This window comes from Triturus cristatus, chromosome 1_1 (genome assembly GCF_964204655.1).
Source record: "Triturus cristatus chromosome 1_1, aTriCri1.1, whole genome shotgun sequence".
Classification (NCBI taxonomy): domain Eukaryota; kingdom Metazoa; phylum Chordata; class Amphibia; order Caudata; family Salamandridae; genus Triturus; species Triturus cristatus.
In genome coordinates, this window is record NC_140579.1 from 419,478,915 (window position 1) to 419,495,143 (window position 16,229).

Below are 16,229 nucleotides of genomic sequence, written 5' to 3' on the forward strand. Positions count from 1 at the left end.
GAGTTACCAAAAGTACGCAAGCTGAATCCCTAGGCTTACATACTGGCTAAAAAACCCTATTTATTTAACACACACCCAAAAAATGCTATTCCACCCCAAAAAACACCTTTTGCAATAAAATCCAAAGCCATCCATGGTGTAAAAGAAAATCAACAGACAACACAAACTGTAAATTTAAATAACGCACCAAAGATTTGAGGCTGAATACCTCTGGGCCTACTCGCAGACTAGGCCACAAGCTTGGAACAGAATGCCAAAAGCAAGCACACTGCTTGGATGGCTCCACAAAATGGCCGCCACACACCCACAACAACAAGAAATGGAAGACAGTCAATGTACGCCTAGGCAAAAGCACAATGCCTGCCTTCCTAAAATGGCCGCCACACACATGCACAGGCCACCCACCACAAATAATCAAAAAGTGATTACAAAGGACAGGAACAGGAAGTTTTAGTGTCTGTGGAACTTACTTCCTCTCATAAAAATATTTTGAAAAAAATAAAAGCTTCTCCGTCCTCCAAACCTACAGCTCAATGACAACCGGAGGAGTTTTTTTTAGCAGAAATGCACAAAAACGCGTTTTCGAGAAGGATCTATGTTGCTCGCGAGATATTGTTTGCCAGATTGCAAAAGTTGCGTGTTCGGGATCGCGAACTGTACAAAAAGCCTTTACCGCGTGCGCGAACACGCATATTGCGAGCGCGAAAATGACGAAAACTGAAAGTCCGCGTTGTCGCACTGTGCAGAGTTACCAAAAGTACGCGAGCTGAATCCCTAGGCTTACATACTGGCTAAAAAGCCCTATTTATTTAACACACACCCAAAAAATGCTATTCCTCCCCAAAAACCACCTTTTGCAATAAAATCCAAAGCCATCCATGGTGTAAAAGAAAATCAACAGACAACACAAACTGTAAATTTAAATAACGCACCAAAGATTTGAGGCTGAATACCTCTGGGCCTACTCGCAGACTAGGCCACAAGCTTGGAACAGAATGGCAAAAGCAAGCACACTGCTTGGATGGCTCCACAAAATGGCCGCCACACACCCACAACAACAAGAAATGGAAGACAGTCAATGTACGCCTAGGCAAAAGCACAATGCCTGCCTTCCTAAAATGGCCGCCACACACATGCACAGGCCACCCACCACAAATAACCAAAAAGTGATTACAAAGGACAGGAACAGGAAGTTTTAGTGTCTGTGGAACTTACTTCCTCTCATAAAATTATTTTGAAAAAAATAAAAGCTTCTCCGTGCTCCAAACCTACAGCTCAATGACAACCTGAGGAGTTTTTTTAGCAGAAATGCACAAAAAAGCATTTTCGAGAAGGATCTATGTTGCTCGCGAGATATTGTTTGCCAGATTGCAAAAGTTGCGTGTTCGGGATCGCGAACTGTACAAAAAGCCTTTACCGCGTGCGCGAACACGCATATTGCGAGCGCGAAAATGACGAAAACTGAAAGTCCGCGTTGTCGCACTGTGCAGAGTTACCAAAAGTAAGCAAACTGAATCCCTAGTCTTACATACTGGCTAAAAAGCCCTATTTATTTAACACACACCCAAAAAATGCTATTCCTCTCCAAAAAACACCTTTTGCAATAAAATCCAAAGCCATCCATGGTGTAAAAGAAAATCAACAGACAACACAAACTGTAAATTTAAATAACGCACCAAAGATTTGAGGCTGAATACCTCTGGGCCTACTCGCAGACTAGGCCACAAGCTTGGAACAGAATGGCAAAAGCAAGCAGACTGCTTGGATGTCTCCACAAAATGGACGCTACACACCCACAACAACAAGAAATGGAAGACAGTCAATGTACGCCTATGGCAAAAGCACAATGCCTGCCTTCCTAAAATGGCCGCCACACACATGCACAGGCCACCCACCACAAATAACCAAAAAGTGATTACAAAGGACAGGAACAGGAAGTTTTAGTGTCTGTGGAACTTACTTCCTCTCATAAAAATATTTTGAAAAAAATAAAAGCTTCTCCGTGCTCCAAACCTACAGCTCAATGACAACCTGAGGAGTTTTTTTAGCAGAAATGCACAAAAAAGCGTTTTCGAGAAGGATCTATGTTGCTCGTGAGATATTGTTTGCCAGATTGCAAAAGCTGCGTGTTCGGGATCGCGAACTGTACAAAAAGGCTTTATCGCATGCGCGAACACGCATATTGCGAGCGCGAAAATGACGAAAACTGTAAGTCCACGTTGTCGCGCTGTGCAGAGTTACCAAAAGTACGTGAGCTGAATCCCTAGGCTTACATACTGGCTAAAAAGCCCTATTTATTTAACACACACCCAAAAAATGCTATTCCACCCCAAAAAACACCTTTTGCAATAAAATCCAAAGCCATCCATGGTGTAAAAGAAAATCAACAGACAACACAAACTGTAAATTTAAATAACGCACCAAAGATTTGAGGCTGACTACCTCTGGGCCTACTGGCAGACTAGGCCACAAGCTTGGAACAGAATGCCAAAAGCAAGCACACTGCTTGGATGGCTCCACAAAATGGCCGCCACATACCCACAACAAAAAGAAATGGAAGACAGTCAATGTATGCCTATGGCAAAAGCACAATGCCTGCCTTCCTAAAATGGCCGCCACACACATGCACAGGCCACCCACAACAAATAACCAAAAAGGGATTACAAAGGACAGGAACAGGAAGTTTTAGTGTCTGTGGAACTTACTTCCTCTCTTAAAAATATTTTGAAAAAAATAAAATCTTCTCCGTGCTCCAAACCTACAGCTCAATGACAACCTGAGGAGTTTTTTTAGCAGAAATGCACAAAAAAGCGTTTTCGAGAAGGATCTATGTTGCTCGCGAGATATTGTTTGCCAGATTGCAAAAGCTGCGTGTTTGGGATCGCGAACTGTACAAAAAGGTTTTGTCGCGTGCGCGAACACACATATTGCGAGCGCGAAAATGACGAAAACTGTAAGTCCGCGTTGTCGCGCTGTGCAGAGTTACCAAAAGTACGCGAGCTGAATCCCTAGGCTTACATACTGGCTAAAAAGCCCTATTTATTTAACACACACCCAAAAAATGCTATTCCACCCCAAAAAACACCTTTTGCAATAAAATCCAAAGCCATCCATGGTGTAAAAGAAAATCAACAGACAACACAAACTGTAAATTTAAATAACGCACCAAAGATTTGAGGCTGAATACCTCTGGGCCTACTCGCAGACTAGGCCACAAGCTTGGAACAGAATGGCAAAAGCAAGCACACTGCTTGGATGGCTCCACAAAATGGCCGCCACACACCCACAACAACAAGATTTGGAAGACAGTCAATGTACGCCTAGGCAAAAGCACAATGCCTGCCTTCCTAAAATGGCGGCCACACACATGCACAGGCCACCCACCACAAATAACCAAAAAGTGATTACAAAGGACAGGAACAGGAAGTTTTAGTGTCTGTGGAACTTACTTCCTCTCATAAAAATATTTTGAAAAAAATAAAAGCTTCTCCGTGCTCCAAACCTACAGCTCAATGACAACCTGAGGAGTTTTTTTAGCAGAAATGCACAAAAAAGCGTTTTCGAGAAGGATCTATGTTGCTCGTGAGATATTGTTTGCCAGATTGCAAAAGCTGCGTGTTCGGGATCGCAAACTGTACAAAAAGGCTTTATCACGTGCGCGAATACGCATATTGCGAGCGCGAAAATGCCGAAAACTGTAAGTCCGCGTTGTCGCGCTGTGCAGAGTTACCAAAAGTACGCAAGCTGAATCCCTAGGCTTACATACTGGCTAAATAGCCCTATTTAATTAACACACACCCAAAAAATGCTATTCCACCCCAAAAAACACATTTTGCAATAAAATCCAAAGCCATCCATGGTATAAAAGAAAATCAACAGACAACACAAACTGTAAATTTAAATAACGCACAAAAGATTTGAGGCTGACTACCTCTGGGCCTACTGGCAGACTAGGCCACAAGCTTGGAACAGAATGCCAAAAGCATGCACACTGCTTCGATGGCTCCACAAAATGGCCGCCACATACCCACAACAAAAAGAAATGGAAGACAGTCAATGTATGCCTATGGCAAAAGCACAATGCCTGCCTTCCTAAAATGGCCGCCACACACATGCACAGGCCACCCACCACAAATAACCAAAAAGGGATTACAAAGGACAGGAACAGGAAGTTTTAGTGTCTGTGGAACTTACTTCCTCTCATAAAAATATTTTAAAAAAATAAAATCTTCTCTGTGCTCCAAACCTACAGCTCAATGACAACCTGAGGAGTTTTTTTAACAGAAATGCACAAAAAAGCGTTTTCGAGAAGGATCTATGTTGCTCGTGAGATATTGTTTGCCATATTGCAAACGCTGCGTGTTCGGGATCGCGAACTGTACAAAAAGGCTTTACCACGTGCGCGAACACGCATATTGCGTGCGCGAAAATGACGAAAACTGTAAGTCCGCGTTGTCGCGCTGTGCTGAGTTACCAAAAGTACGCGAGCTGAATCCCTAGGCTTACATACTGGCTAAAAAGCCCTATTTATTTAACACACACCCAAAAAATGCTATTCCACCCCAAAAAACACCTTTTGCAATAAAATCCAAAGCCATCCATGGTGTAAAAGAAAATCAACAGACAACACAAACTGTAAATTTGAATAACGCACCAAAGATTTGAGGCTGAATACCTCTGGGCCTACTCGCAGACTACGCCACAAGCTTGGAACAGAATGCCAAAAGCAAGCACACTGCTTGGATGGCTCCACAAAATGGCCGCCACACACCCACAACAACAAGAAATGGAAGACAGTCAATGTACGCCTAGGCAAAAGCACAATGCCTGCCTTCCTAAAATGGCCGCCACACACATGCACAGGCCACCCACCACAAATAACCAAAAAGTGATTACAAAGGACAGGAACAGGAAGTTTTAGTGTCTGTGGAACTTACTTCCTCTCATAAAAATATTTTGAAAAAAATAAAAGCTTCTCCGTCCTCCAAACCTACAGCTCAATGACAACCCGAGGAGTTTTTTTAGCAGAAATGCACAAAAACGCGTTTTCGAGAAGGATCTATGTTGCTCGCGAGATATTGTTTGCCAGATTGCAAAAGTTGCGTGTTCGGGATCGCGAACTGTACAAAAAGCCTTTACCGCGTGCGCGAACACGCATATTGCGAGCGCGAAAATGACGAAAACTGTAAGTCCGCGTTGTCGCACTGTGCAGAGTTACCAAAAGTACGCGAGCTGAATCCCTAGGCTTACATACTGGCTAAAAAGCCCTATTTATTTAACACACACCCAAAAAATGCTATTCCTCCCCAAAAAACACCTTTTGCAATAAAATCCAAAGCCATCCATGGTGTAAAAGAAAATCAACAGACAACACAAACTGTAAATTTAAATAACGCACCAAAGATTTGAGGCTGAATACCTCTGGGCCTACTCGCAGACTAGGCCACAAGCTTGGAACAGAATGGCAAAAGCAAGCACACTGCTTGGATGGCTCCACAAAATGGCCGCCACACACCCACAACAACAAGATTTGGAAGACAGTCAATGTACGCCTAGGCAAAAGCACAATGCCTGCCTTCCTAAAATGGCGGCCACACACATGCACAGGCCACCCACCACAAATAACCAAAAAGTGATTACAAAGGACAGGAACAGGAAGTTTTAGTGTCTGTGGAACTTACTTCCTCTCATAAAAATATTTTGAAAAAAATAAAAGCTTCTCCGTGCTCCAAACCTACAGCTCAATGACAACCTGAGGAGTTTTTTTAGCAGAAATGCACAAAAAAGCGTTTTCGAGAAGGATCTATGTTGCTCGTGAGATATTGTTTGCCAGATTGCAAAAGCTGCGTGTTCGGGATCGCAAACTGTACAAAAAGGCTTTATCACGTGCGCAAATACGCATATTGCGAGCGCGAAAATGCCGAAAACTATAAGTCCGCGTTGTCGCGCTGTGCAGAGTTACCAAAAGTACGCAAGCTGAATCCCTAGGCTTACATACTGGCTAAATAGCCCTATTTAATTAACACACACCCAAAAAATGCTATTCCACCCCAAAAAACACCTTTTGCAATAAAATCCAAAGCCATCCATGGTGTAAAAGAAAATCAACAGACAACACAAACTGTAAATTTAAATAACGCACAAAAGATTTGAGGCTGACTACCTCTGGGCCTACTGGCAGACTAGGCCACAAGCTTGGAACAGAATGCCAAAAGCATGCACACTGCTTCGATGGCTCCACAAAATGGCCGCCACATACCCACAACAAAAAGAAATGGAAGACAGTCAATGTATGCCTATGGCAAAAGCACAATGCCTGCCTTCCTAAAATGGCCGCCACACACATGCACAGGCCACCCACCACAAATAACCAAAAAGGGATTACAAAGGACAGGAACAGGAAGTTTTAGTGTCTGTGGAACTTACTTCCTCTCATAAAAATATTTAAAAAAAATAAAATCTTCTCTGTGCTCCAAACCTACAGCTCAATGACAACCTGAGGAGTTTTTTTAACAGAAATGCACAAAAAAGCGTTTTCGAGAAGGATCTATGTTGCTCGCGAGATATTGTTTGCCAGATTGCAAAAGCTGCGTGTTTGGGATCGCGAACTGTACAAAAAGGCTTTGTCGCGTGCGCGAACACGCATATTGCGAGCGCGAAAATGACGAAAACTGTAAGTCCGCGTTGTCGCGCTGTGCAGAGTTACCAAAAGTACGCGAGCTGAATCCCTAGGCTTACATACTGGCTAAAAAGCCCTATTTATTTAACACACACCCAAAAAATGCTATTCCACCCCAAAAAACACCTTTTGCAATAAAATCCAAAGCCATCCATGGTGTAAAAGAAAATCAACAGACAACACAAACTGTAAATTTAAATAACGCACCAAAGATTTGAGGCTGACTACCTCTGGGCCTACTGGCAGACTAGGCCACAAGCTTGGAACAGAATGCCAAAAGCAAGCACACTGCTTGGATGGCTCCACAAAATGGCCGCCACACACCCACAACAACAAGAAATGGAAGACAGTCAATGTACGCCTATGGCAAAAGCACAATGCCTGCCTTCCTAAAATGGCCACCACACACATGCACAGGCCACCCAACACAAATAACCAAAAAGTGATTACAAAGGACAGGAACAGGAAGTTTTAGTGTCTGTGGAACTTACTTCCTCTCATAAAATTATTTTGAAAAAAATAAAAGCTTCTCCGTGCTCCAAACCTACAGCTCAATGACAACCTGAGGAGTTTTTTTAGCAGAAATGCACAAAAAAGCATTTTCGAGAAGGATCTATGTTGCTCGCGAGATATTGTTTGCCATATTGCAAACGCTGCGTGTTCGGGATCGCAAACTGTACAAAAAGGCTTTACCACATGCGCGAACACGCATATTGCGTGCGCGAAAATGACGAAAACTGTAAGTCCGCGTTGTCGCGCTGTGCAGAGTTACCAAAAGTACGCAAGCTGAATCCCTAGGCTTACATACTGGCTAAAAAGCCCTATTTATTTAACACACACCCAAAAAATGCTATTCCACCCCAAAAAACACCTTTTGCAATAAAATCCAAAGCCATCCATGGTGTAAAAGAAAATCAACAGACAACACAAACTGTAAATTTAAATAACGCACCAAAGATTTGAGGCTGAATACCTCTGGGCCTACTCGCAGACTAGGCCACAAGCTTGGAACAGAATGCCAAAAGCAAGCACACTGCTTGGATGGCTCCACAAAATGGCCGCCACACACCCACAACAACAAGAAATGGAAGACAGTCAATGTACGCCTAGGCAAAAGCACAATGCCTGCCTTCCTAAAATGGCCGCCACACACATGCACAGGCCACCCACCACAAATAACCAAAAAGTGATTACAAAGGACAGGAACAGGAAGTTTTAGTGTCTGTGGAATTTACTTCCTCTCATAAAAATATTTTGAAAAAAATAAAAGCTTCTCCGTCCTCCAAACCTACAGCTCAATGACAACCCGAGGAGTTTTTTTAGCAGAAATGCACAAAAAAGCGTTTTCGAGAAGGATCTATGTTGCTCGTGAGATATTGTTTGCCAGATTGCAAAAGCTGCGTGTTCGGGATCGCGAACTGTACAAAAAGGCTTTATCGCATGCGCGAACACGCATATTGCGAGCGCGAAAATGACGAAAACTGTAAGTCCGCGTTGTCGCGCTGTGCAGAGTTACCAAAAGTACGCGAGCTGAATCCCTAGGCTTACATACTGGCTAAAAAGCCCTATTTATTTAACACACACCCAAAAAATGCTATTCTACCCCAAAAAACACCTTTTGCAATAAAATCCAAAGCTATCCATGGTGTAAAAGAAAATCAACAGACAACACAAACTGTAAATTTAAATAACGCACCAAAGATTTGAGGCTGACTACCTCTGGGCCTACTGGCAGACTAGGCCACAAGCTTGGAACAGAATGCCAAAAGCAAGCACACTGCTTGGATGGCTCCACAAAATGGCCGCCACATACCCACAACAAAAAGAAATGGAAGACAGTCAATGTATGCCTATGGCAAAAGCACAATGCCTGCCTTCCTAAAATGGCCGCCACACACATGCACAGGCCACCCACAACAAATAACCAAAAAGGGATTACAAAGGACAGGAACAGGAAGTTTTAGTGTCTGTGGAACTTACTTCCTCTCATAAAAATATTTTGAAAAAAATAAAATCTTCTCCGTGCTCCAAACCTACAGCTCAATGACAACCTGAGGAGTTTTTTTAGCAGAAATGCACAAAAAAGCGTTTTCGAGAAGGATCTATGTTGCTCGCGAGATATTGTTTGCCAGATTGCAAAAGCTGCGTGTTTGGGATCGCGAACTGTACAAAAAGGTTTTGTCGCGTGCGCGAACACACATATTGCGAGCGCGAAAATGACGAAAACTGTAAGTCCGCGTTGTCGCGCTGTGCAGAGTTACCAAAACTACGCGAGCTGAATCCCTAGGCTTACATACTGGCTAAAAAGCCCTATTTATGTAACACACACCCAAAAAATGCTATTCCACCCCAAAAAACACCTTTTGCAATAAAATCCAAAGCCATCCATGGTGTAAAAGAAAATCAACAGACAACACAAACTGTAAATTTAAATAACGCACCAAAGATTTGAGGCTGACTACCTCTGGGCCTACTGGCAGACTAGGCCACAAGCTTGGAACAGAATGCCAAAAGCAAGCACACTGCTTGGATGGCTCCACAAAATGGCCGCCACACACCCACAACAACAAGAAATGGAAGACAGTCAATGTACGCCTATGGCAAAAGCACAATGCCTGCCTTCCTAAAATGGCCACCACACACATGCACAGGCCACCCAACACAAATAACCAAAAAGTGATTACAAAGGACAGGAACAGGAAGTTTTAGTGTCTGTGGAACTTACTTCCTCTCATAAAATTATTTTGAAAAAAATAAAAGCTTCTCCGTGCTCCAAACCTACAGCTCAATGACAACCTGAGGAGTTTTTTTAGCAGAAATGCACAAAAAAGCGTTTTCGAGAAGGATCTATGTTGCTCGCGAGATATTGTTTGCCATATTGCAAATGCTGCGTGTTCGGGATCGCGAACTGTACAAAAAGGCTTTACCACGTGCGCGAACACGCATATTGCGTGCGCGAAAATGACGAAAACTGTAAGTCCGCGTTGTCGCGCTGTGTAGAGTTACCAAAAGTACGCAAGCTGAATCCCTAGGCTTACATACTGGCTAAAAAACCCTATTTATTTAACACACACCCAAAAAATGCTATTCCACCCCAAAAAACACCTTTTGCAATAAAATCCAAAGCCATCCATGGTGTAAAAGAAAATCAACAGACAACACAAACTGTAAATTTAAATAACGCACCAAAGATTTGAGGCTGAATACCTCTGGGCCTACTCGCAGACTAGGCCACAAGCTTGGAACAGAATGCCAAAAGCAAGCACACTGCTTGGATGGCTCCACAAAATGGCCGCCACACACCCACAACAACAAGAAATGGAAGACAGTCAATGTACGCCTAGGCAAAAGCACAATGCCTGCCTTCCTAAAATGGCCGCCACACACATGCACAGGCCACCCACCACAAATAATCAAAAAGTGATTACAAAGGACAGGAACAGGAAGTTTTAGTGTCTGTGGAACTTACTTCCTCTCATAAAAATATTTTGAAAAAAATAAAAGCTTCTCCGTCCTCCAAACCTACAGCTCAATGACAACCGGAGGAGTTTTTTTTAGCAGAAATGCACAAAAACGCGTTTTCGAGAAGGATCTATGTTGCTCGCGAGATATTGTTTGCCAGATTGCAAAAGTTGCGTGTTCGGGATCGCGAACTGTACAAAAAGCCTTTACCGCGTGCGCGAACACGCATATTGCGAGCGCGAAAATGACGAAAACTGAAAGTCCGCGTTGTCGCACTGTGCAGAGTTACCAAAAGTACGCGAGCTGAATCCCTAGGCTTACATACTGGCTAAAAAGCCCTATTTATTTAACACACACCCAAAAAATGCTATTCCTCCCCAAAAACCACCTTTTGCAATAAAATCCAAAGCCATCCATGGTGTAAAAGAAAATCAACAGACAACACAAACTGTAAATTTAAATAACGCACCAAAGATTTGAGGCTGAATACCTCTGGGCCTACTCGCAGACTAGGCCACAAGCTTGGAACAGAATGGCAAAAGCAAGCACACTGCTTGGATGGCTCCACAAAATGGCCGCCACACACCCACAACAACAAGAAATGGAAGACAGTCAATGTACGCCTAGGCAAAAGCACAATGCCTGCCTTCCTAAAATGGCCGCCACACACATGCACAGGCCACCCACCACAAATAACCAAAAAGTGATTACAAAGGACAGGAACAGGAAGTTTTAGTGTCTGTGGAACTTACTTCCTCTCATAAAATTATTTTGAAAAAAATAAAAGCTTCTCCGTGCTCCAAACCTACAGCTCAATGACAACCTGAGGAGTTTTTTTAGCAGAAATGCACAAAAAAGCATTTTCGAGAAGGATCTATGTTGCTCGCGAGATATTGTTTGCCAGATTGCAAAAGTTGCGTGTTCGGGATCGCGAACTGTACAAAAAGCCTTTACCGCGTGCGCGAACACGCATATTGCGAGCGCGAAAATGACGAAAACTGAAAGTCCGCGTTGTCGCACTGTGCAGAGTTACCAAAAGTAAGCAAACTGAATCCCTAGTCTTACATACTGGCTAAAAAGCCCTATTTATTTAACACACACCCAAAAAATGCTATTCCTCTCCAAAAAACACCTTTTGCAATAAAATCCAAAGCCATCCATGGTGTAAAAGAAAATCAACAGACAACACAAACTGTAAATTTAAATAACGCACCAAAGATTTGAGGCTGAATACCTCTGGGCCTACTCGCAGACTAGGCCACAAGCTTGGAACAGAATGGCAAAAGCAAGCAGACTGCTTGGATGTCTCCACAAAATGGACGCTACACACCCACAACAACAAGAAATGGAAGACAGTCAATGTACGCCTATGGCAAAAGCACAATGCCTGCCTTCCTAAAATGGCCGCCACACACATGCACAGGCCACCCACCACAAATAACCAAAAAGTGATTACAAATGACAGGAACAGGAAGTTTTAGTGTCTGTGGAACTTACTTCCTCTCATAAAAATATTTTGAAAAAAATAAAAGCTTCTCCGTGCTCCAAACCTACAGCTCAATGACAACCTGAGGAGTTTTTTTAGCAGAAATGCACAAAAAAGCGTTTTCGAGAAGGATCTATGTTGCTCGTGAGATATTGTTTGCCAGATTGCAAAAGCTGCGTGTTCGGGATCGCGAACTGTACAAAAAGGCTTTATCGCATGCGCGAACACGCATATTGCGAGCGCGAAAATGACGAAAACTGTAAGTCCGCGTTGTCGCGCTGTGCAGAGTTACCAAAAGTACGTGAGCTGAATCCCTAGGCTTACATACTGGCTAAAAAGCCCTATTTATTTAACACACACCCAAAAAATGCTATTCCACCCCAAAAAACACCTTTTGCAATAAAATCCAAAGCCATCCATGGTGTAAAAGAAAATCAACAGACAACACAAACTGTAAATTTAAATAACGCACCAAAGATTTGAGGCTGACTACCTCTGGGCCTACTGGCAGACTAGGCCACAAGCTTGGAACAGAATGCCAAAAGCAAGCACACTGCTTGGATGGCTCCACAAAATGGCCGCCACATACCCACAACAAAAAGAAATGGAAGACAGTCAATGTATGCCTATGGCAAAAGCACAATGCCTGCCTTCCTAAAATGGCCGCCACACACATGCACAGGCCACCCACAACAAATAACCAAAAAGGGATTACAAAGGACAGGAACAGGAAGTTTTAGTGTCTGTGGAACTTACTTCCTCTCATAAAAATATTTTGAAAAAAATAAAATCTTCTCCGTGCTCCAAACCTACAGCTCAATGACAACCTGAGGAGTTTTTTTAGCAGAAATGCACAAAAAAGCGTTTTCGAGAAGGATCTATGTTGCTCGCGAGATATTGTTTGCCAGATTGCAAAAGCTGCGTGTTTGGGATCGCGAACTGTACAAAAAGGTTTTGTCGCGTGCGCGAACACACATATTGCGAGCGCGAAAATGACGAAAACTGTAAGTCCGCGTTGTCGCGCTGTGCAGAGTTACCAAAAGTACGCGAGCTGAATCCCTAGGCTTACATACTGGCTAAAAAGCCCTATTTATTTAACACACACCCAAAAAATGCTATTCCACCCCAAAAAACACCTTTTGCAATAAAATCCAAAGCCATCCATGGTGTAAAAGAAAATCAACAGACAACACAAACTGTAAATTTAAATAACGCACCAAAGATTTGAGGCTGAATACCTCTGGGCCTACTCGCAGACTAGGCCACAAGCTTGGAACAGAATGGCAAAAGCAAGCACACTGCTTGGATGGCTCCACAAAATGGCCGCCACACACCCACAACAACAAGATTTGGAAGACAGTCAATGTACGCCTAGGCAAAAGCACAATGCCTGCCTTCCTAAAATGGCGGCCACACACATGCACAGGCCACCCACCACAAATAACCAAAAAGTGATTACAAAGGACAGGAACAGGAAGTTTTAGTGTCTGTGGAACTTACTTCCTCTCATAAAAATATTTTGAAAAAAATAAAAGCTTCTCCGTGCTCCAAACCTACAGCTCAATGACAACCTGAGGAGTTTTTTTAGCAGAAATGCACAAAAAAGCGTTTTCGAGAAGGATCTATGTTGCTCGTGAGATATTGTTTGCCAGATTGCAAAAGCTGCGTGTTCGGGATCGCAAACTGTACAAAAAGGCTTTATCACGTGCGCGAATACGCATATTGCGAGCGCGAAAATGCCGAAAACTGTAAGTCCGCGTTGTCGCGCTGTGCAGAGTTACCAAAAGTACGCAAGCTGAATCCCTAGGCTTACATACTGGCTAAATAGCCCTATTTAATTAACACACACCCAAAAAATGCTATTCCACCCCAAAAAACACCTTTTGCAATAAAATCCAAAGCCATCCATGGTATAAAAGAAAATCAACAGACAACACAAACTGTAAATTTAAATAACGCACAAAAGATTTGAGGCTGACTACCTCTGGGCCTACTGGCAGACTAGGCCACAAGCTTGGAACAGAATGCCAAAAGCATGCACACTGCTTCGATGGCTCCACAAAATGGCCGCCACATACCCACAACAAAAAGAAATGGAAGACAGTCAATGTATGCCTATGGCAAAAGCACAATGCCTGCCTTCCTAAAATGGCCGCCACACACATGCACAGGCCACCCACCACAAATAACCAAAAAGGGATTACAAAGGACAGGAACAGGAAGTTTTAGTGTCTGTGGAACTTACTTCCTCTCATAAAAATATTTTAAAAAAATAAAATCTTCTCTGTGCTCCAAACCTACAGCTCAATGACAACCTGAGGAGTTTTTTTAACAGAAATGCACAAAAAAGCGTTTTCGAGAAGGATCTATGTTGCTCGTGAGATATTGTTTGCCATATTGCAAACGCTGCGTGTTCGGGATCGCGAACTGTACAAAAAGGCTTTACCACGTGCGCGAACACGCATATTGCGTGCGCGAAAATGACGAAAACTGTAAGTCCGCGTTGTCGCGCTGTGCTGAGTTACCAAAAGTACGCGAGCTGAATCCCTAGGCTTACATACTGGCTAAAAAGCCCTATTTATTTAACACACACCCAAAAAATGCTATTCCACCCCAAAAAACACCTTTTGCAATAAAATCCAAAGCCATCCATGGTGTAAAAGAAAATCAACAGACAACACAAACTGTAAATTTGAATAACGCACCAAAGATTTGAGGCTGAATACCTCTGGGCCTACTCGCAGACTACGCCACAAGCTTGGAACAGAATGCCAAAAGCAAGCACACTGCTTGGATGGCTCCACAAAATGGCCGCCACACACCCACAACAACAAGAAATGGAAGACAGTCAATGTACGCCTAGGCAAAAGCACAATGCCTGCCTTCCTAAAATGGCCGCCACACACATGCACAGGCCACCCACCACAAATAACCAAAAAGTGATTACAAAGGACAGGAACAGGAAGTTTTAGTGTCTGTGGAACTTACTTCCTCTCATAAAAATATTTTGAAAAAAATAAAAGCTTCTCCGTCCTCCAAACCTACAGCTCAATGACAACCCGAGGAGTTTTTTTAGCAGAAATGCACAAAAACGCGTTTTCGAGAAGGATCTATGTTGCTCGCGAGATATTGTTTGCCAGATTGCAAAAGTTGCGTGTTCGGGATCGCGAACTGTACAAAAAGCCTTTACCGCGTGCGCGAACACGCATATTGCGAGCGCGAAAATGACGAAAACTGTAAGTCCGCGTTGTCGCACTGTGCAGAGTTACCAAAAGTACGCGAGCTGAATCCCTAGGCTTACATACTGGCTAAAAAGCCCTATTTATTTAACACACACCCAAAAAATGCTATTCCTCCCCAAAAAACACCTTTTGCAATAAAATCCAAAGCCATCCATGGTGTAAAAGAAAATCAACAGACAACACAAACTGTAAATTTAAATAACGCACCAAAGATTTGAGGCTGAATACCTCTGGGCCTACTCGCAGACTAGGCCACAAGCTTGGAACAGAATGGCAAAAGCAAGCACACTGCTTGGATGGCTCCACAAAATGGCCGCCACACACCCACAACAACAAGATTTGGAAGACAGTCAATGTACGCCTAGGCAAAAGCACAATGCCTGCCTTCCTAAAATGGCGGCCACACACATGCACAGGCCACCCACCACAAATAACCAAAAAGTGATTACAAAGGACAGGAACAGGAAGTTTTAGTGTCTGTGGAACTTACTTCCTCTCATAAAAATATTTTGAAAAAAATAAAAGCTTCTCCGTGCTCCAAACCTACAGCTCAATGACAACCTGAGGAGTTTTTTTAGCAGAAATGCACAAAAAAGCGTTTTCGAGAAGGATCTATGTTGCTCGTGAGATATTGTTTGCCAGATTGCAAAAGCTGCGTGTTCGGGATCGCAAACTGTACAAAAAGGCTTTATCACGTGCGCAAATACGCATATTGCGAGCGCGAAAATGCCGAAAACTGTAAGTCCGCGTTGTCGCGCTGTGCAGAGTTACCAAAAGTACGCAAGCTGAATCCCTAGGCTTACATACTGGCTAAATAGCCCTATTTAATTAACACACACCCAAAAAATGCTATTCCACCCCAAAAAACACCTTTTGCAATAAAATCCAAAGCCATCCATGGTGTAAAAGAAAATCAACAGACAACACAAACTGTAAATTTAATTAACTCACAAAAGATTTGAGGCTGTCTACCTCTGGGCCTACTGGCAGACTAGGCCACAAGCTTGGAACAGAATGCCAAAAGCATGCACACTGCTTCGATGGCTCCACAAAATGGCCGCCACATACCCACAACAAAAAGAAATGGAAGACAGTCAATGTATGCCTATGGCAAAAGCACAATGCCTGCCTTCCTAAAATGGCCGCCACACACATGCACAGGCCACCCACCACAAATAACCAAAAAGGGATTACAAAGGACAGGAACAGGAAGTTTTAGTGTCTGTGGAACTTACTTCCTCTCATAAAAATATTTTAAAAAAATAAAATCTTCTCTGTGCTCCAAACCTACAGCTCAATGACAACCTGAGGAGTTTTTTTAACAGAAATGCACAAAAAAGCGTTTTCGAGAAGGATCTAT